Source organism: Nicotiana sylvestris, chromosome 3 (assembly GCF_000393655.2).
Source record: "Nicotiana sylvestris chromosome 3, ASM39365v2, whole genome shotgun sequence".
Lineage (NCBI taxonomy): Eukaryota > Viridiplantae > Streptophyta > Magnoliopsida > Solanales > Solanaceae > Nicotiana > Nicotiana sylvestris.
This window is the reverse complement of record NC_091059.1, coordinates 200,502,699-200,521,959: the sequence shown is the minus strand read 5'-3', so window position 1 is coordinate 200,521,959 and position 19,261 is coordinate 200,502,699.

Genomic DNA, 19,261 nt, shown 5'->3' with positions numbered 1-19,261 from the left:
TGAGAATCAGATGTGATGACCCAAAAGGTCACTTGTTTTCAAATTGAATTTTGCATTCTGAGGCCTTAAAACCTCTTTTAGCATCACCTCGATTTGTGTGCGTAGTCCGGACGCGTAGCCTTAAATATAATATGTGAAAATCTATGAAAAATGATAAATTTTGACTATAAAATGAATTAATTTGACTTCGGTCAACATTTTGGGTAAACGGACCCGGATCCTGACCGATGATTTGATGGTCCTGGAGGGTCCGTAGGAAAATATGGGATTTGGGCGTATGCTCGGAATCGAATTTTGAGGTCCCAAGACCGAGAAATAATTTTTTAAAGAAAATTATTTTCTGAAATTGTTTAAAGGATTTGGAAATGAATTTTGATTAGAACATATTGGTATCGGGCCCATATTTTGGTTTCGACACCCGTTAAAAGTCTTATATGTGATTTAAGATAATTTTGTGAAGTTTGGTAAGAAACGGAATCCGGTTTACGTGATTCGGACCTTAAATGCAAAATTTGATGTTTTAAGAAGTTTTGAAATATTTCATTGATTTTCAGGTGTAATTCATTGTTTAAGGGGTTAATTTGTCATTTGATCGTACGGATAAGTTCATATGATGTTTTTGAGTTAGTACGCATGTTTGGTTTGGAGCCCCGAGGGCTCGGATGAGTTTCGGATGGGTTTCGGAAGGTTTTGAACTTAGAAAAGATTGCAAGTTTTTAGTTTTCTGGTGTGCTGGTGTGTTCTTCTTCGCATTCGCGGAAGGACTCTCGCTAACGCGAAGGGTTAGTCAGGCTGAAGGAAATCTCCTTCTACGCGAACGCGAGACACAGGACGCGAACGCGAAACCTTGGGGGTGTTTCCCTTCGCGAACGCGGACCTGCTATAGCGAACGCGAAGGCTTTTGGGTCTGGGGAGGGGGAAGGGAATTTTGTGCTACGCGAATGCGGCCACTGGCCCGCAAACGCGAAGGCTCGAGGAGTCAAAGCTCCGCGAACGCGAGCCCAATGTCGCGAACGTGAAAGTCACTTAGGCCAAACTATTCGCGAATGCGATAGGCCTATCGTGAACGCGATGAAAGCCTGTCCAGCGATTTTAAAACAGAAGCCAAATCGGGATTTAATCAAAATTTCATAACTTCTTCTTCTAAGCTCCAAATTGGGCGATTTTTGAAAGAGGATTTCATCACCAATTCATAGGTATGTAATCTTAGACTCATTTTCTTCAATTTTCATTAATACCCAATTGATATCTAGGCTTAAAAATCAAGTTCTTAAGGGTAGAAATTAGGTAGTTGGGTTGAGTTAGGGCTTTTTTATATAATTGTGATTTAGACCTCATTTTGGCGTCAAATTTTGGAACTAATTATATATTCGTGCTCGTGGGTGAATGGGTGATCGGGTTTTAGTCCGAACCTCGTGTTTTGACCTAGCTGGCCCGGGGTCAATTTTTGACTTTTTGGAAAGAATGATTGGAAATCTATAATTAAGCATTGGAATTGTATTGTTTAGTGTTTATTGATGTTATTAAGTCGATTATGTCTAGATACAATTGATTTGGAGCCGAATTCAAAAGGAAAAGCAGTGTTTGAGGCTTGAGTTGGCCGTGAAAGTTCGAGGTAAGTGTTCGGTCTAACCTTAGCTTGAGGGATTAGGATTTGTGTCCTATTTGCTATTTGTTTCTTGTTGAGTACGACGTATAGGCATGGTGACGAGTATTTATACGTTGGTGTCGAGCATGACCGTGAGTCTTAAACTGCAATTTATTTTGTGTTCTTAAATAGTACTACAGATGCTTTAATTGATGATTCTCGATATTGAGCAATGATTAGGTTTGTTTTCATGGAAATTACTTATGATTGAGTATTGGTGTTAGCTGAGATGAGTAGAAGTTGGGTTAATATTGGTTATATATGTTTATCCCTTGCTTGGACATATTTACTTTTACTGTCGAATCCCTTGCCGGGATAATGTAGCTTATTGTTGATTCCTTGTCGGGACTCTTGCTATGGTTGTTGCTAAAGGTATATAAATGTTATCTTGGATCGGGTAGTATTCCGCAACAATACTATATATGGAACGGGTTGCATGCCGCAACAAAGTTATGTTGGATCGGGTTGCACGCTGCAACAATACTATATATGGAACGGGCTGCACGCCACAACAATGTTATATTGGATCGGGCTGCACGTCGCAATAGTGATATAAATGGATCAGGTTGCATGCCATAATAGTGTTAAATGATAGGGATCGGGTTGTGTGCCGCAACAGTGTTATTATGATTTTGTTGTAAATCTTGAATTGTTCTCTCATATTTCTCTTACGTTTATGCTGGATTCGGTATTTCCCTCATAGCATGTACCCATCCCATGTTAATTGTCTATTCCTATTTATTTTTCGCTCTGTATTATATAACTGTACAGGTTTATCTGGAGTATGGTCCTAGCATCGTCACTACCTCATCCGGGTTAGGCCAGGCACTTACCAGCACATGGGGTCGGTTGTGCTGATGCTACACTCTGCACTATGTGCAGATTCCGGAGCAGCTTTTGGATAGTAGCACTTAGGGAGCCTGCCTTCAGTCCAGCCAGATATCCCGAGGTAGTTCTGCAGGCGTCCGCAGGCCCCACGTTCTCTTCTACTTTATTATGTACTCTATTTTCATTAGATTCGAGAAAGAGCGTTTTTCTTTCAGACATTCCTTGTAGTAATCTTAGTCCATCCGTGATATTGTGACACCGGATTTCGGGTAGAGATGTGTGTTGTCATTATCGTACTGGCTTTAGTTATTATATTATATTAATCTTCCGCTTGATTTTATTTATCGTTAATATCTAAATGTTGGATACTTGTTAATTCAGATTATTAAAAAGGGTTAAAAATGAAAGATTCAGAAATTTTCTATGTTTAGTGGCTTGCCTAGCTTCAATGAGTAGGCGCCATCATGACTCCCGAGGGTGGGAAATCCGGGTAGTGACAAGTTGGTGTCAGAGCTCTAGGTTACATAGGTCTCACAATTCATGGACAAGCTTAGTAGAGTCTGAGGGATCGGTACGGAGACGTCTGTATTTATTCCCAGAGGCTACAGAGTTAGGAAACGTTCCACAATTATTCTTTCTTGTCGTGCGGATTGGTTTCTCAATGCTAATTGAAATTATACTCTGTTCTTTCGTATATGGCGAGAACACGCGCTTCATCATCCACTGACTAGCAGCCCGAGCCCTCAGCAGCAGCTCCTACGAGGGGCAGAGGGTGAGGCCGAGGCCGTGCTAGAGGTTGAGGTAGGGATAGAGCTTAGCCCAGGGCAGCAACACCCACAGCGGAGCCTCAGGTTGACTTTGATGATGAGGTTTCGGCCCTAGCAGTTCCAGTAGGCCCATCTCAGGTCCTAGAGGGGTTTATTGCTACTCTAGTACTTCAGGATGCTCTGGTCCGTCTAGTGGGCTTTATGGAGAGTGTCACTCGGGCATGCTTGCTTCCTGTAGCACCAGCCGTCTCTCAGGCTAGAGGAGGAGCCCAGACTCCTGCTACTAGCCGTCTAGTTCATGAGGCTGGATGTCTCTGAGCCCAGCCATGTGTTAGCTTGCACAGTCGCTCGTTCTTCATTATTGGACTGTATCCGTGATCGGCAGTATGATGATCCCTGTTTGAGTGTCCTTAAACACATGGTGCAGTACGAAGGTGCCAAGCAGGTTATTTTAGGTGATGATAGAGTTTTGAGATTGCAGGGTCGAGTTTGTGTGCCTAATGTGGATGGACTCCGAGAGTTGATTTTAGAGGAAGCCCATAGCTCCCGGCACTCTATTCATCTAGGCGCCGCGAAGATGTATCAGGATTTGAGGCAGCATTATTGGTGGCAGGGAATGAAGAAGGATATTTTTGCATGTGTTTGAATTGTTAACAGGTTAAGTACGAGCATCAGAGTCTCGATAGTTCATTTCAGAGGATTGAGCTTCCCGAGTGGAAGTGGGAGTAGATCACTATGGATTTCGTTGTTGGACTCCCGCATACTTGAATGAAGTTCGACGCAGTATGGGTCATTATTAATAGGCTGACCAAGTCAGTGAATTTCATTCATGTGGCAGTCTCCTATTCTTCTGAGAGGTTAGCTGAGATCTATATCCGGGAGATTGTTCGCCTTCATGGTGTGCCTGTGTCTATCATTTCGGACCGCGGTACGCAGTTTACCTTACGCTTCTGGAGAGCAGTTCAGCAAGAGTTGGGCAGCGGGTTGAGTTGAGAGAAAGTTTCATCCTCAGAAGGACGGGTAGTCCGAGCGGACCATTCAGATTTTGGAGGATCTGCTCCGAGCTTGTGTCATTGACTTTAGAGGCTCGTGGGATCAATTTTTGCCTTTAGCAGAGTTTGCCTACAACAACAGCTATCAGTCGAGTATCCAGATGGCTTTTTATGAGGCTTTATATGGTAGGCAATGTCAGTCTCCGGTTGGATGGTTTGAGCTGGGAGAGGCTCGGTTGTTGGGTACGGATCTGGTTCAGGATGCCTTGGACAAGGTTAGGATCATTCAGGATAGGCTTCGTACAGCTCTGTCCAGGCAAAAGAGATGCCGACCGCAAGGTTTGTGATTTAGCATTTATGGTCGGTGAGCGAGTTCTGCTTCGAGTGTCGCCTATGAAGGGCGTGATAAGATTTGGGAAGAATGGCAAGCTTATCCCTAGGTTTATTGGCCCGTTTGAGATCCTTGATCGAGTAGGAGAGGTGGCTTATAGACTTGCATTGACGTCGAGCTTATCAGCCGTGCATCCAGTGTTTCATGTGTCCATGCTTCGAAAATATCACGGCGATCCATCCTACGTGTTAGATTTCAGCACTGTCCAGTTGGACAAGGACTTGTCTTATGAGGAGGAGTGGGTAGCTATTCTAGACCGACAGGTTCGTCAGTTGAGATCGAAGAGTTTTCCTTCTGTTCGTGTTCAGTGGAGAGGTCAGTCTGCTGAGGCATCGACCTGGGAGTCCGAGTCTAATATGTGGGGCCATTATCCCCATCTTTTCCCTGACTTAGGTACTTCCTTCTTCTATCCGTTCGAGGACGAAAAGTTGTTTTAGAGGTGGAGAATGTGATGACCCAAAAGGTCATCACTTGTTTTTAAATTGAATTCTACGTTCCGAGGCCCTAAAAACCTCTTTTAGCATCACCTCAATTTGCGTGTGTAGTCCAGGCATGTAGCCGGAAATCTTATATGTGAAAATCTATGAAAATGATAAATTTTGACTATAAAATGAATTAATTTGACTTCGGTCAACGTTTTGGATAAACGGACACAGACCCGTGATTTGACGGTCCCGGAGGGTCCATAGGAAAATATGGGACTTGGGCATATGCCCAAAATCGAATTCCGAGGTCCCAAGCCCGAGAAATGAATTTTTAAAGAAATTTATTTTCTGAAATTGTTGAAAGGATTTGAAAATGAATTTTGATTAGAACATATTGGTATAGGGTCCTTATTTTGGTTCCGACGCCCGGTGTAGGTCTTATATGTGATTTAAGATAATTCTGTGAAGTTTGGTAAGAAATGGAATCCGTTTGACATGATTTGGACCTTAATGCAAAATTTGATGTTTTAAGAAGTTTTGAAATATTTCATTGATTTTGAGGTTTAATTCGTTGTTTAAGGGGTTAATTTGGCAATTTGATCGCATGGATATGTTCATATGATATTTTTGAGTTAGTACGCATGTTTGGTTTGGAGCCTCGAGGGCTCGGGTGAGTTTCCGATGGGTTTCGGAAGGTTTTGAACTTTGAAAAGATTGCAGGTTTTCAATTTTCTGGTGTGCTGGTATATTCTTCTTCGCGTTCACAGAAGGACTCTCGCGAGCACGAAGGGTTAGTCAGGCTAAAGGAAATCTCCTTCTACGCGAACACGAGACACAAGAAGCGAACGTGAAGCCTTGGGGGTGTTTACCTTCGCAAACGTGGACCTGCTATCGCTAACGCGAAGGCCTTTGGGCCTGGGGAGGGGGTACGGAATTTTGTGCTACGCGAATGCGGCCACTGGCCCGCGAAGACGAAGGATAGAGGAGTCAAAGCTCCGTGAATGCGAGCCCAATGTCACGAACGTGAAGGTCACTTAGGCCAAACTCTTCACGAACGCGACAGGCCTATCGCGAACGCGATGAAGGCCTGTCCAGTGATTTTAAAACAAAAGCCAAATCGGGATTTAATCAAAATTTCATAACTTCTTCTTCCAAACTCCAAATTGGGCGATTTTTGATAGAGTATTTCACCACAAATTCATAGGTATGTAATCTTAGACTCATTTTTTCAATTTCCATTAACACCCATTAGATTTCTAGGCTTAAAAATCATGTTCTTAAGGGTAGAAAATTAGGGATTTGGGTAGAGTTAGGACTTTTTGTATAATTGTGATTTAGAGCTCGTTTTGGGGTCGAATTTTGGAACTAATTATATATTCGGGATCGTGGATGAATGGGTGATCGGGTGTTGGTCTGAACCTCGTGTTTTGACCAAGCGGGCCGGGGGTCAATTTTTGACTTTTTGGAAAGAAGCATTGGAAAGCTATAACTAAGTATTGGAATTGGATTATTTAGCATTTATTGATGTTATTAAGTCAATTATGTCTGGATACAATTTATTTGGAGCCGAATTCAAAAGGAAAAGCGGTGTTTAAGGATTGAGTTGGCCATGGAAGTTCGAGGTAAGTGTTCGGTCTAACCTTGGTTTGAGGGATTAAGAGTTGTGTCCTGTTTTCTATTTGCTTCTTGTTGAGTACGAGGTATAGGCAAGGTGACGAGTATCTATACGTTGGTGTCGATCATGACTGTGAGTCTTAAATTGCAACTGATTTTGTGTCCTTAAATAGTACGACGGATGCTTTAATTGATGATTCTCAATATTGAGCAAGGATTAAGTTTGTTTTTGTGGAAATTACTTATGATTGAGTATTGGTGTTAGCTGAGATGAGTAGAAGTTGGGTTAAGATTGGTTATAGTTGTTTCTCCCTTGCCGGGATGTATTTACTTTTACTGTCGAATCCCTTGCCGGGATAGTGTAGCTTATTGTTGATCCCTTTCCAGGACTCTTGGTATGGTTGCTGCTAAAGGTATATAAATGTTATGTTGGATCGGGTTGCACGATGCAACAATAGTATATATGGAACGAGTTGCACGCTGCAACAACGTTATGTTGAATTGGGTTGCACGCCGCAACAATACTATATATGGAACGGGTTGCACACCGCAACAATGTTATATTGGATTGGTTGCACACCGCAACAGTGATATAAATGGATCGGGTTGCATGCCGCAAAAGTGTTAAATGATAGGGATCGGGTTGTGTGCCGCAACAGTGTTATTATGGTTTTGTTGTAAATCTTGAATTGTTCTCTCATATTTCTCTTAAGTTTCTGTTGGATTTGGTATTTCCCCTGTAGCATGTACCCCTCCCATGTTAATTGTCTATTCCTATTTATTTTCCGCTGTCTATTATATAACTGCACAGGTTTATCTGGAGTCTGGTCCTAGCCTCGTCACTACCTCGTCGGGGTTAGGCCAGGCACTTACCAGCACATGGGGACGGTTGTGTTGATGCTATACTCTATACTATGTGCAGATTTCGAAGCAGATTTTGGAGAGTAGCACTTGGGGAGCCTAGCTTCAGTCCAGCCAGAGATCCCGAGGTAGTCTTGCAGGCGTCCGCAGACCCAGCGTTCTCTTCTACTTCATTATGTACTCTATTTTCATTAAATTTCGAGACAGATTGTATTTCTTTCAGACATTGGTTGTAGTAATCTTAGTCCATCCTTGATATTGTGACACCGGATTCAGAGATGTGTGTTGTCATTATCGTATTGGCCTTGGTTATTATATTAGATTAAGTCTTCCGCTTGATTTTATTTATCGTTAATATCTAAATGTTGGATACCTATTAATTCAGATTGTTAAAAAGGGTTAAAATGAAAGAGTTAGAAATTTTCTATGTCTAGTGGCTTGCCTAACTTCTACGAGTAGGCGCCATCACGACTCCCGAGGGTGGAAAATCAAGGTCGTGACATCAGACCCGCGTAGTTCGTTCAGTTTTAACGGAACAAGGAAAACATGGCACTTGAAAATTTTAGCTCATTTTGAAATTACTTTTCTTTTTTCAGAATTTCGGCAGAGTTTCAGAATTTTCTAAATACCTACCTCTCACTTTTTCTTTTTTTGATTTTTTTTCTCTTGTTTCTCTCTTTTTTAATTATTTTCTTTCCTTATTCTAGAACCCGGTCAATATGCAAGCCGAAACAAACAGATGTGCAAGTAGCACAAAAGATGCATCAGGATTAGGGTTGTGCATGGATCGGATCAGATCGGATTTAGCATATTTCGGATAGAAATTTCGGATTTCAGATTCCACAAATTGCAATCCAAATCCGATCCGAATTATATCAGATTGGATCGGATTTTTAAAGTTTGGATCGGTTTGGTGATCGGATTTTCGGATCGGATTGTACGTATTATTATGGACCTTTTCTTTTATTCTTTTTTGCATCCATATACACATTCCAGTTCTTTTATATCGGATGAGGTAAGCAAATGACTATAAATTACAGTACCTCAAGATTTTACTTTTAGCTTCATTCCAGTTAATAAATATGTTACTAATAGTATAGCATTGTCGCAAAAGCAATCTGAGAATCCAATCACTACCAGATCATTCAGGGTGATAACAAAAATTCTCCAACAAGAAAAAGAAAGAAATGGCATGTACATGACTGGATTATAAGATTAGATTAGCTTATAAAATTCAAATCCAAAGACTATAGTGAGAAAGACAAACAAAGCATGCAAATTTTTGAGAAAATTCAGTTGCCTGTGGTAAGCACCAGTTCATCACAGGCATCTTTCAAAGAAATTCACAAGCGTCCATAAACAAAACACAATCTTCATTCTTCATAATAAAACAAAATTAACTAAAATCCCAAATAGATGTCTAATCACTAATGAACTGAAATCCTCAACCAGAATTCCTTAATAGATTACACAAAAGAACGAGAATGAAATAAGACCTAATCTTAAAAATAAAATTAGTATTTATACTTCCCCTAATAAATTCGGATTTCGGATCAGATCGGGTTCAAATAAAACAAATCCGAATCCAATCCAAAAATCCGAAATTTTAATAAATCAAATCCGAATCCAATCCAAAAATCCGAAATTTTAATAAATCAAATCTGAATCTGATCTAAATATCCGAAATTCGAAATTCGAAATTGAGCGGATCGGTTTGAATTTCGGATATACGATCCAAATGCACAGCCCTAATCAGGATGGTCTTTTTTAATTTGGGTACACCTGTCCTAGACGGACCCAATCCCTATGTTGAGTCCCCAAAATCAAATGCACACGATGCAAACAAACGTTCCTACTAGGGAGCCGGCATGAGGTTGAGTTATTCTAGGTTATAAAACCTGGGTATATTGTTCTAGACTTGGTGCACCCGAGCGGATAACTTGAGCCTAGGGGGGGCTACGTATCGGGAACTAAAAGGCTATCCGGCTTTGTAACTTGTCCGAGCCTCTTTCTAATTTAAGGTATGACACTAACAAAAGAGTAGTCACGCCAGCGTGCACATCACCGAAGGTGAGAAGAGAAGGGTTTTCATAGCAGTTTATATACAGTTCACATAATGTCAAAGCGGTAAAAAGCAGCATTTAGCACATACCGCCCAAATCGTGAAAATCAGGTAATAAATAAAAGCTAATTATAACAGTTATTCTAACCTCGAATTCTTAAACCCTGAACAAAAGTTCTAGGTTATGATCCCCAGCAGAGTCGCCAGAGCTATTACACCTCCTTTTTACCCGTCCGTAGGGGATATAAGGAAGTTTTTTCAATTAAAGTGACATTAATTGAAATGGAATTAATTAATTTATTTTTTAGAGTCACCACTTGGAATAGTTTATTATGGTGTCCCAAGTCACTGGTTTATTTTAAAATCCCAAGTCGAGAAAATTTTCGACATTATTTAAAAGTCTGCGAACCAGAAATTCTAAGTAAGGAATTTTGTTAACCCGGGAGAAGGTGCTAGGCATTCCCGGATTTCGTGGTTCTAGCACGGTCGCTTAAACTATTAATAATTGGCATATTATCTGATTTACTACACATTTTAAACCTATTGTGCATTTTTAGCTTTATAACCGCCTTTTAATTATTTTATGGAATTATTCTGGAACAAGTTACGATTGTCGTACACTTGTTTGTTTGATACACATTGTGAATCATGTCACGAGAACCGTACCCACGATCTACAACATGATTAATTTATTAAAGTTATTAGAAGTTGTGGCCGGGTCACATAAATGTACCCCCGGATTTGGAAATTAGGTATCACAGCTATGTCGTGGGAACCGTACCCGTAGCTATGATGATTTTATTATAAATGTGCCTAAAACAAACTACGAGTGTTTAACAAGGTGTGTTTCCATACTAAGTTAATATTAATGTGAGGGCCATAGGTTGTGGATTTTATTAGCGTATGGCACACCGCAATTTATTTTTGAAAGAAAATTTGCATTTTTTCTAAGGCAAACTAAAGATGCTCCTACTTTAATCTAATTTAAAATTAGGTATCACAACCACATCACGGGAACCGTACCCGTAGCTGTAATAATTTAATTGTGTGCCTAAAGCAAACTACAGTGTTCCAAATTTGTGATTCATAGCCAATTTGGGATTGTTGTGAAGGCTCTGACTTATGGACTTGACTTATTTGGGAAGAAAAACATATTAGTCCTACGGAGAAAAGACAAATCTAGGATGCATCACTGTATGGAGTATGAATTTTTCAACACATTTTGAAAGGAAGAAAAAAAAGCCATGTTAATTATTTAGGTGTGTTCGTGTTCCACTTGATTTCCACATCAATTTTATTTTTTCTTTTTTATTTTTTTCAACAAAAAAGTTCAAAGAACTCTGCCACACATGCCTAAGATAAATACATTTAATTAACAATGCTACAAAATATATATTATAACATGAAGAAACAATTCAAATGGTAATCATCAAATATGCAAGTATTTAGACGTCTCTGTCAGTGAAGAAAGCACGTGTTCTTTTTAATTCAGACGCCAAGAAAAAAACGAACATCTTCAGATATCCCGGGAACAGAAATTGGAATAACTGACATGAACAGATCTTTTCAACAAATATACTGGGACAACCTCAAGCAGCAAAGTTAAAATCAAGTAGGCTCCTTATTCATATGTAAACTCAAAGCAATTAAATACTAATATTCTTACCAATCAAATATCAAACCAGTGATCATAGAGTCATATCGAACTATAATATGACATGTCTAAACCAAGCAGATTCATAAATTTATATGCTTGTCCAAAGTGAAGCAACAGATTTAACAAAATGACATGAAAAAACTGGAGCCAAATCAAATCAGTATTTTATTCATTCAAAACTAGCAACAATCAAAAAATTAGAAGTGTATCTACCTTGTTTTTTAAAAGAAACGAAGGAAAAGCGAAACAAAGCTCAGCAGCAATTCCCCGTCCACAACAAACAACAATCGCAGCAAGATAGATCCAATTAGAGCTTCGACAACTTGGATCCTAAATAGGAATAAATGGCATTATGGGCATCGGGAGAAGAGTTCCAATCAAGGGCAGCCACAATAGCTCGAGCTGCATCGCTTGCTATTCCATTTTCCTCCATCTTTTTTAGCTATTAATTAATGCTTCAATAGATTCTTGAAGTTGTACAGTATTCACCTTTGAAAAGGGTTTTAAAAGGAAGAAAGAAAAAATTGGAAAGAGGGTTTTAAGGAAATATGTCAGTTATTTGCACTCTCCGATGGTGGACAGAGTGGGAATAGAGGAAAGGTGCTTTATCTTTTGGGTCTCTGATCTATGTGTCGTGTGGAGAAAATGAAGAAGAAGAAAGAGGGGTCTGGTCTTTTTTGTGGAAACGGCTGAGGGGGTGGATCCGATTTATTAGGTCTAGCCTAGGTTTTAATTAAAGTGGGGAGGAGTTGGGTCAGGCAGGTCGGGTAGGGAGATTGGGCTGGTGGAATTTGGGTATAGTATTTGGGCTAGTTAGATTTTGGCCCAATATACCAAGACTAAATCAAATTCTTTACCTATTTTCCTTTCTCTTTGTTTTTCTTTTTTTTTTCTTTTCTTTAATTTAAAATCCTAATTAAAATAAATAAAATCCTAAATCAATCTATTTTTGTAGAAATTAAAAAAAATTATTTATTTTTAACATTAAAACGGATAATTAACTTAAAACTAAAGAAAAATGCTAATTTTAAAGGCTAAAAACTAAATATGTAAAAAATGATCATTTTTTGTGTTTTTTTGCTTAATAAAATTTATTCCTACATGCAATTTGAACCTAAGATGGTATGAAATTAAAACGTGATAATTTTATGATTTTTTCTATGATTTTAAAATATTAAAAAAAATGCATGAAATGCAACTAAATAAAGAAAAACTCCTAAAAATCAATTAAAATTATTTTTGGTGTATTATGAGTTATTTTAATGTAGGGAAAAAATTAGGTGTTCATAATCCCGTGTAGCCTCTCGAAGATAAGTATATACGTCTCCATATCGATCTGGAAGACTCTACTAGACATGCTCATGACTGATAAAAATTATGAACCAAGGTCTCTAGTACCAACTTTTCATGACCCAAAATCCCACCAAGGTCATAATGGTACATAACCTAACCCGTTAGGTAAGCCAACATTCATAATCCACCAAAGGAGGACAAAACAAAGGATAATTAATTGTCCTAATATAAATAAGTATAAATACGTCATAATTTGACATAATAACACAACACTACTACATCAATCCCAAAACCCAATAGTAATGAGTCATGAGATACTAAAATAGAGTACATCCGATTCTTAAATACAACAATATAGAGCCCATTTGGCTTAGCTGATTTAGAGTAGCTGATAAGCATAAGGTGCTGAAAAGCACTTTTAAGTGCTGAAGTTGATTTAAAAAATAAACAGTTGCGTATTTGGATAAAAGTGCTAAAATTAATAATAAGCAGTTGAAGAACTAGGTATACGAAGAGTTTTGTTTTAAAAAGAAGTATTTTAGGGATAGAATAGTAAATATTTGGTCAAACCTAAAGTGCTTATAAGCTGAAATTTGATAAGTTGGGGGAGACCAACTTATGACTTTTGGCTTATTTTTGGCTTATAAGCACTTAGCTTATAAGCACTTTTAATTTTACCAAATGTGTAGATAAGCCAAAAAAAGTGCTTATAAGCTAGTTTGACAAGCTTATAAGCTAAGCCAAACACCCTCATAGTCTGAAACAAAATAAACAATAGGTTAGATAAGAAGGGTATACCATACGGTTCAAATCCAACGTAGCAGCACACCACGAAGTTCCAAAGACAAGCTACTAAGAACCCTCCTAGAAATTGCAAGGACCAACACCAAAATTTGTATAAAATGTGCAAAAGTATAGTATAAGTACAAATCAAAATATACTTAATAAGTATCAAGTATATCCCTGATGAATTAGAGGTGAGGTTGAGATGGGAAAAAAAGACACTGACCCCCATAACCTATTCAATCATAACATGTACAAGAATAGAGAAATAACCAAACATTACGGATACATAGTCTGATGCACAGTCAAGAAAGAAAGTAATAAGCATGTTTCAGAGATAGCAATTAAAGCATAACTTAAGGCACCAAAGACACATATAAAGATGATATGCAACAGCCAACATTAAGATAAATGCTTCTTCATGAGTTTAGAATGTCTATGCAGGATATAGACTCAAAAATTACCTTAACGGACATCTCCTCGGCACCCAATATTACTGCACACACAGCAATCAAAGTATAATTAGTAATCACATTATTCTAAAGGGATAGATCCAATTTTATGCACCACACGGACAACTCAATAAGCATAATATAATCTGCATGGATAGCTCATATGCCAAGTCATCAATCTAGATCAAAAACCATAAACAGGGATGTATACATGTGAACAAGAGATAAGTATATATGATGCACATGGATAGAGAAATAGACATGTAGAGAAGTATTCATGTGTAGAAGTATGACTACAACTATAATATGCATCCAACGTACAAAGTAGTCATCATGTCAAAATAAGGCATCAACAGTCTAGACATGATTTCTATCATGGATAAAGTTTTCTCAAGTAGTCATACAACAAATAAGGCATAAAATAAGAAGAAACATATCTCATACAAGGAACAAAAAAAGCCTAAAATCTACCCCCTCCCCCCAAACATTCGTCACTTTGCATATATGTCATCGCCAAATACGTAGCTTGTAGCGCATAAGTCCATTTTATGAAAATTTCCTTCAAATCAAAGTTAGTCAGGATACTTGCCTTATGAGGAACTCAACCTTCCAAAATGACCTTTTTCTCTATCATTGGACTCCAACGCTCCAAATCTAACCAGATAATCGACAACAAAATCAAATAAAAACATAGAAACTAACTCTTAACGAGAAAACTTCAATCTTTAATCAAATCTCTAAAGTCAACAAAATATCCACCCCGGCCCACTTGGCCAAAATCCGAGTACAAGGTCGGATCCCATTGACCCATAACCCCAAAAGTCTAAATATGTGATTAGTTCCCAAATTTGGGTCCAAAATCGGTATCCAAAACCTTAAAATACAGTTTTACAAAATTTGGACAAAATCCCAATCTCTCTAATTCAATCACATATTATGATGTTAAATCTAGTAATAGATTCATGTATAAATCATAGATTTAGGTTAGAATAACTTACCTCAAGCTTTTGGATGAAGATATCGGTCAAGACCTCTCAAAATCAAGCTACCTAAGTCTCCAAAATGGTAAAAAATGAGATAAGAAATTACAAAATCCGATCGTTAAATATTGGGCAAAAATCTGCTAACAGAGCCTCAGCCATCGCAGGTCGGTGGGCTGGCACTCAACATATGTATTCCCCAAAACCTATTGGTTTGGACTCCCCAGCCACTAATCGTGGTGATATAGGTGCTCAGACTAGCTGCGCCTTAGTTCCAAATCTTCTTCAAATAGAAATTCACTTGAGCCCCAACAGACGCTTTCCAATTACTAATTCGTACATCCTACATAAGCTTGTTCAAGGGCTCAAAATACTTTCAAAAATATCACAACTTTAGAGCTCCTTTGGCCATGAAAGTTTTTCAATTTTTGTTTTTGAATTTTTTTTACTGTTTTTCGAAATCAGTGTATGGCACTTGAAGATGAATTTTAAAATTTTCGAAAATTTAAAAAGCCCCAAAAAGTTATTTTTCAAAATTTTCACTCAGATTACTCACAAAAATTCAAAAATAACCAAAAATTATATTCATGTCCAAACACATCTCTAATTTTCAAATGCCATTTTCACATGGAAAGTTTTTTTCTTTTTTCGAAATTTTACAATTCTTATGTCTGTTCCCATTAAAAATCGAGATCCAAGTCAAAAATATGAACTTTCTTAATTTCTTCAAGTTCTGATTTCACAAATAGGTCTAAACCACTTTCAAACCATTTGGATCACCTCTAAACCATTCTAACAAGTCCAAATAACCTATATAGAATTCCACCATGAAACTCTACATTTGGGGAAAAAATTAATTCAAAAGAGACCCGATAATCCTCTCTGTACAGTGCGACAAAATTGAACAGTAGTCCAAAAGCGGCGATATGGCCACCACGCCGCCGTCCGGCGGTGGAAAACCACCTGACCAACCCCAAAATATGTGTCCCATCTGTCACGACCCAAATCGATAGGCCGCGATGGGTGCCTGAATCCTACATGTCGAATATCCTTAAGCAGGCGTTTAAAATATAAACATGAATAATGTACGTGAGAGACACCTATCCCAAAGACATATATACATAAACATGCGGAATACAGTGGGGCGAGCCGGCTAGGCTGCTATAGATAACTATATATATCTAAAATCAAAAGCCGACAAGGCCACATACTATCCAGTTGTACATAACTGTCTACAGACCTCTAATAGAAATACAATTGTACAAAGACACGATTGAGCCACATCATACCCATATATACACAAGCGTATCGTACTAAAACCAAAAGCAGCTCCAGATCAAGTGGAGCATGTCAACTCTCGCTGATCAAGGATCCTAAGAAGGGGGACCATCAGCTTGCCTACCTGTACCTGCGGGCATAAAATGCAGGCACCGTGAAATAGGGCGTCAGTACGGAAAATGTACTGAGTATGTAAGGGATAAAAATCAGTAAATAAAAGACATAGATAAAAGATAAAATAAAGAGATCCAACTGTAAATCTGTATAATTTTGTAATTCTGAAACATTTATAATATCATGCACATGCATATAAATGTCGTGTCATGCATGGGTATAGATGTACATAACATCATCAAGCCACTGAGGGCATCCCATGATATCATCGCGGTCACTGTGGGCAATGTGAGCACGTGATTTTTGCCTTACGAAAACTACTCCAAAATAAATCAAAAAATAAAATAAATTTCTTTTACTGTGTAATTTTTGAATTTGCGAGGTGTTAAATATTTGTTTTATGTCCGTAAATATTTACTTTGTCATAATAAAATGAAAATTAAAATAAAATACATGTTGCATGCATATAGGATTTAATTATGCATTTGAAAGATAATTTAAATAAAATCACAAAAATAAATATGCATTCGTTCTATTTTAAATATGTTACTGTGTGATTAATGTTTTGACTATGTGTTAAATAGTTGTTATAAAGTAATTAATATTTTTGTGTAAGGTTAAAATTGTTTTATAATTTTTATTAGGATTTTTTAATGATAAATAATAAAATAAAATAAAATAAAATAAGTTGTAAATAAAAATTGGACCTGGATTAAAATCCAGGCCCAAATCAATTACCCCCCCCCCCCCCAGCCCAATTCAAATAGCCTGTCCGGTCCAATTTACACAAGGCAAAACAACAGCGTTTGGTCGCCCTCATCAAAGGCCGTTGGATCAAAGCCAACCAACGGCTGAGATCCCAAAAACCTTAACCCATAGCCTTTACCCGACCCAATGACCCGATCTAGGCTGACCCTGAACTTAGACCAAACGACAACGTTTGGTTAAGTGGATTGATCTCAACCGTGCATCTTAATTGATCCAACGGATGAGATCAATCCACCCCACCCCTATTTAAGGATCAAACCCCTACCCCGGCCCCTAACTTAACACCCCCCTCCTCTCACTGTTCATCGTCTTCCCAAACACACCCCTAACCCTAGCCGCCCTAGAATCCCACCACCTGAAACCCGGCGGCATCAACGCCACCGGTCACCAAAATAACACCCTAGAATCCCCTGAACATCCTCTACACAGATCTGACCTTAGTTTCCTTCGAATCAGACCCCAACTCTTCGAATACTAAATCGAAGGTGGGTCTGAAAACTCAAACCTTTCCAATGGCTTCCGAAATAACACCATAGCTTCCCCTAACCACCCTAAGTATAGATCTGTTGTTTGTTTGGTTCGAATCCTCTCAGAACTCTTCGAATCTTCTTTTGAAGGTTCGGACCAAACAAGAACTTACCAAGATTTGTTCTAAACTGACACCAAATGACCCCTAATCTACCCTCACCCGTGTGTCATTGTTGGTTCCCCTCGAATCTAACCAGAAATGGTTCAACCCAAATCGAACCTTCAGAAACCCTAAATTTTCCAAGATTGGAATCTTTTTCACTTCAGACGAAAGATTGAGGTTTAATCGACCTTAGTCAAAGTATTTTCAGTTGAAAATACTTCGACTAAGGTCTGTTTGATTTCAAACAAAATCCGAATCCAAGTGGAGTTCTAATTTGAATAAATTTGAAGGTTCAGAGGTATTTTTCTATTTCTTTTGTGTATTCTACGTGTATTGTTGTTTGTCTTAATAGCCTGTTAATTTTTCATGATTTTATTTGATTAATTCTGTCATCTTTGTCTCATGCCCGTCTATATGATCAAATATGAAACTATTTCTGTTGGTTGTGATTATTTACAATGTAAGTAATCGACTCGATTAAGTTCGTCGATTAGTTATATTATGAATTCTCATTTATGATAATGCTGATTGAAACAGCCTGCTTCTATTGTTTTAGACTGATTATTGACAAATGTTGTAAATAGTCAACTGATTAATACTCGTCAATTAAATCATGTTTGTTTGCAAATCAGTAAATTCAAATGTATGATGTGTATATATTGTTTTCTGAACAGGGCATTGTCAGTATATTGACAATGCTCCTATGTATGTTTGATCTTGATTCAATGTTTAAGTCCAGTCTGAATTGTTATAATGATTTCATTGATATGTTGTTATGATGTTAGTTCTGAATTCAGTGTGATTTTACAAATGTTGATTAGATGTAATTGTGTTAGAAAATTACATCCTTAGTTAGGATTCAGTCCAAAAACTTTAGGATTGGTTATAGCTGCTTAAACAGATTTTAAAATCTGTATTGTTAGATTCTGAATTTAAGGCAGTAATAACAGTAATTACAGTAGGAAATCCGGGACATTTTTTGGACAGAATAGTGAGGGTAATGTGATAGAATAAGTGGACTGAAAGTGGGATGTTGGTTGGCTATAATTTAAGATACTAATGGAAAACAAAGGGTAATGGGCTGCTGAAAATCAGGATAAGAGCACTTAGATTTAAAGTATTCAAAAGCAGTTTTAATGGAAAACTTTCTGATTTTTAAAAGGAGAAAAGGGTCCTGGCAGCACTATAAGGGTACAGGACAACCCCGTATAAATAGAGGGGGTTTGGGACTGATTTAAGGGAGCTCTTTCAGAAAGAAAAACAAGGAAAAAAGAGACCTTTCAGGCAGATTTTAGCAGATTTTAAGAAGAAAATCAGGAGTTCAAAAGAAAATCTGATTTAGCAGATTTTAAGAGAGTGAAAAGTCAGATTTGAATATGGAAAGTCAAGCAGAAAATCGAAAAATGAAAATCTGAAGAGGAAAAAGAAACAGAAAAGAAACAAAAGAGAACAGTCACACACACACACAGATACAACAACAGAAACAGAAAATCAGAAAAATGGGAGTTTGAAACTGAAAAGAAACTGAAATCTGAAATATTATTCTTTCGTTGAATCTGTTCAAATTTATTTGATTCCACTGTTCAGTTAAAATCTGAAGAGTCTTTAAAAAATACTGTACTGTGCATCTGGTTTCCTCGGGTCGTATTATTGCTCAAATCTGTGGAACTACTGCTATTCTGTTGAATTTGTTACTGCTGCTACTGCTGAAATTTTA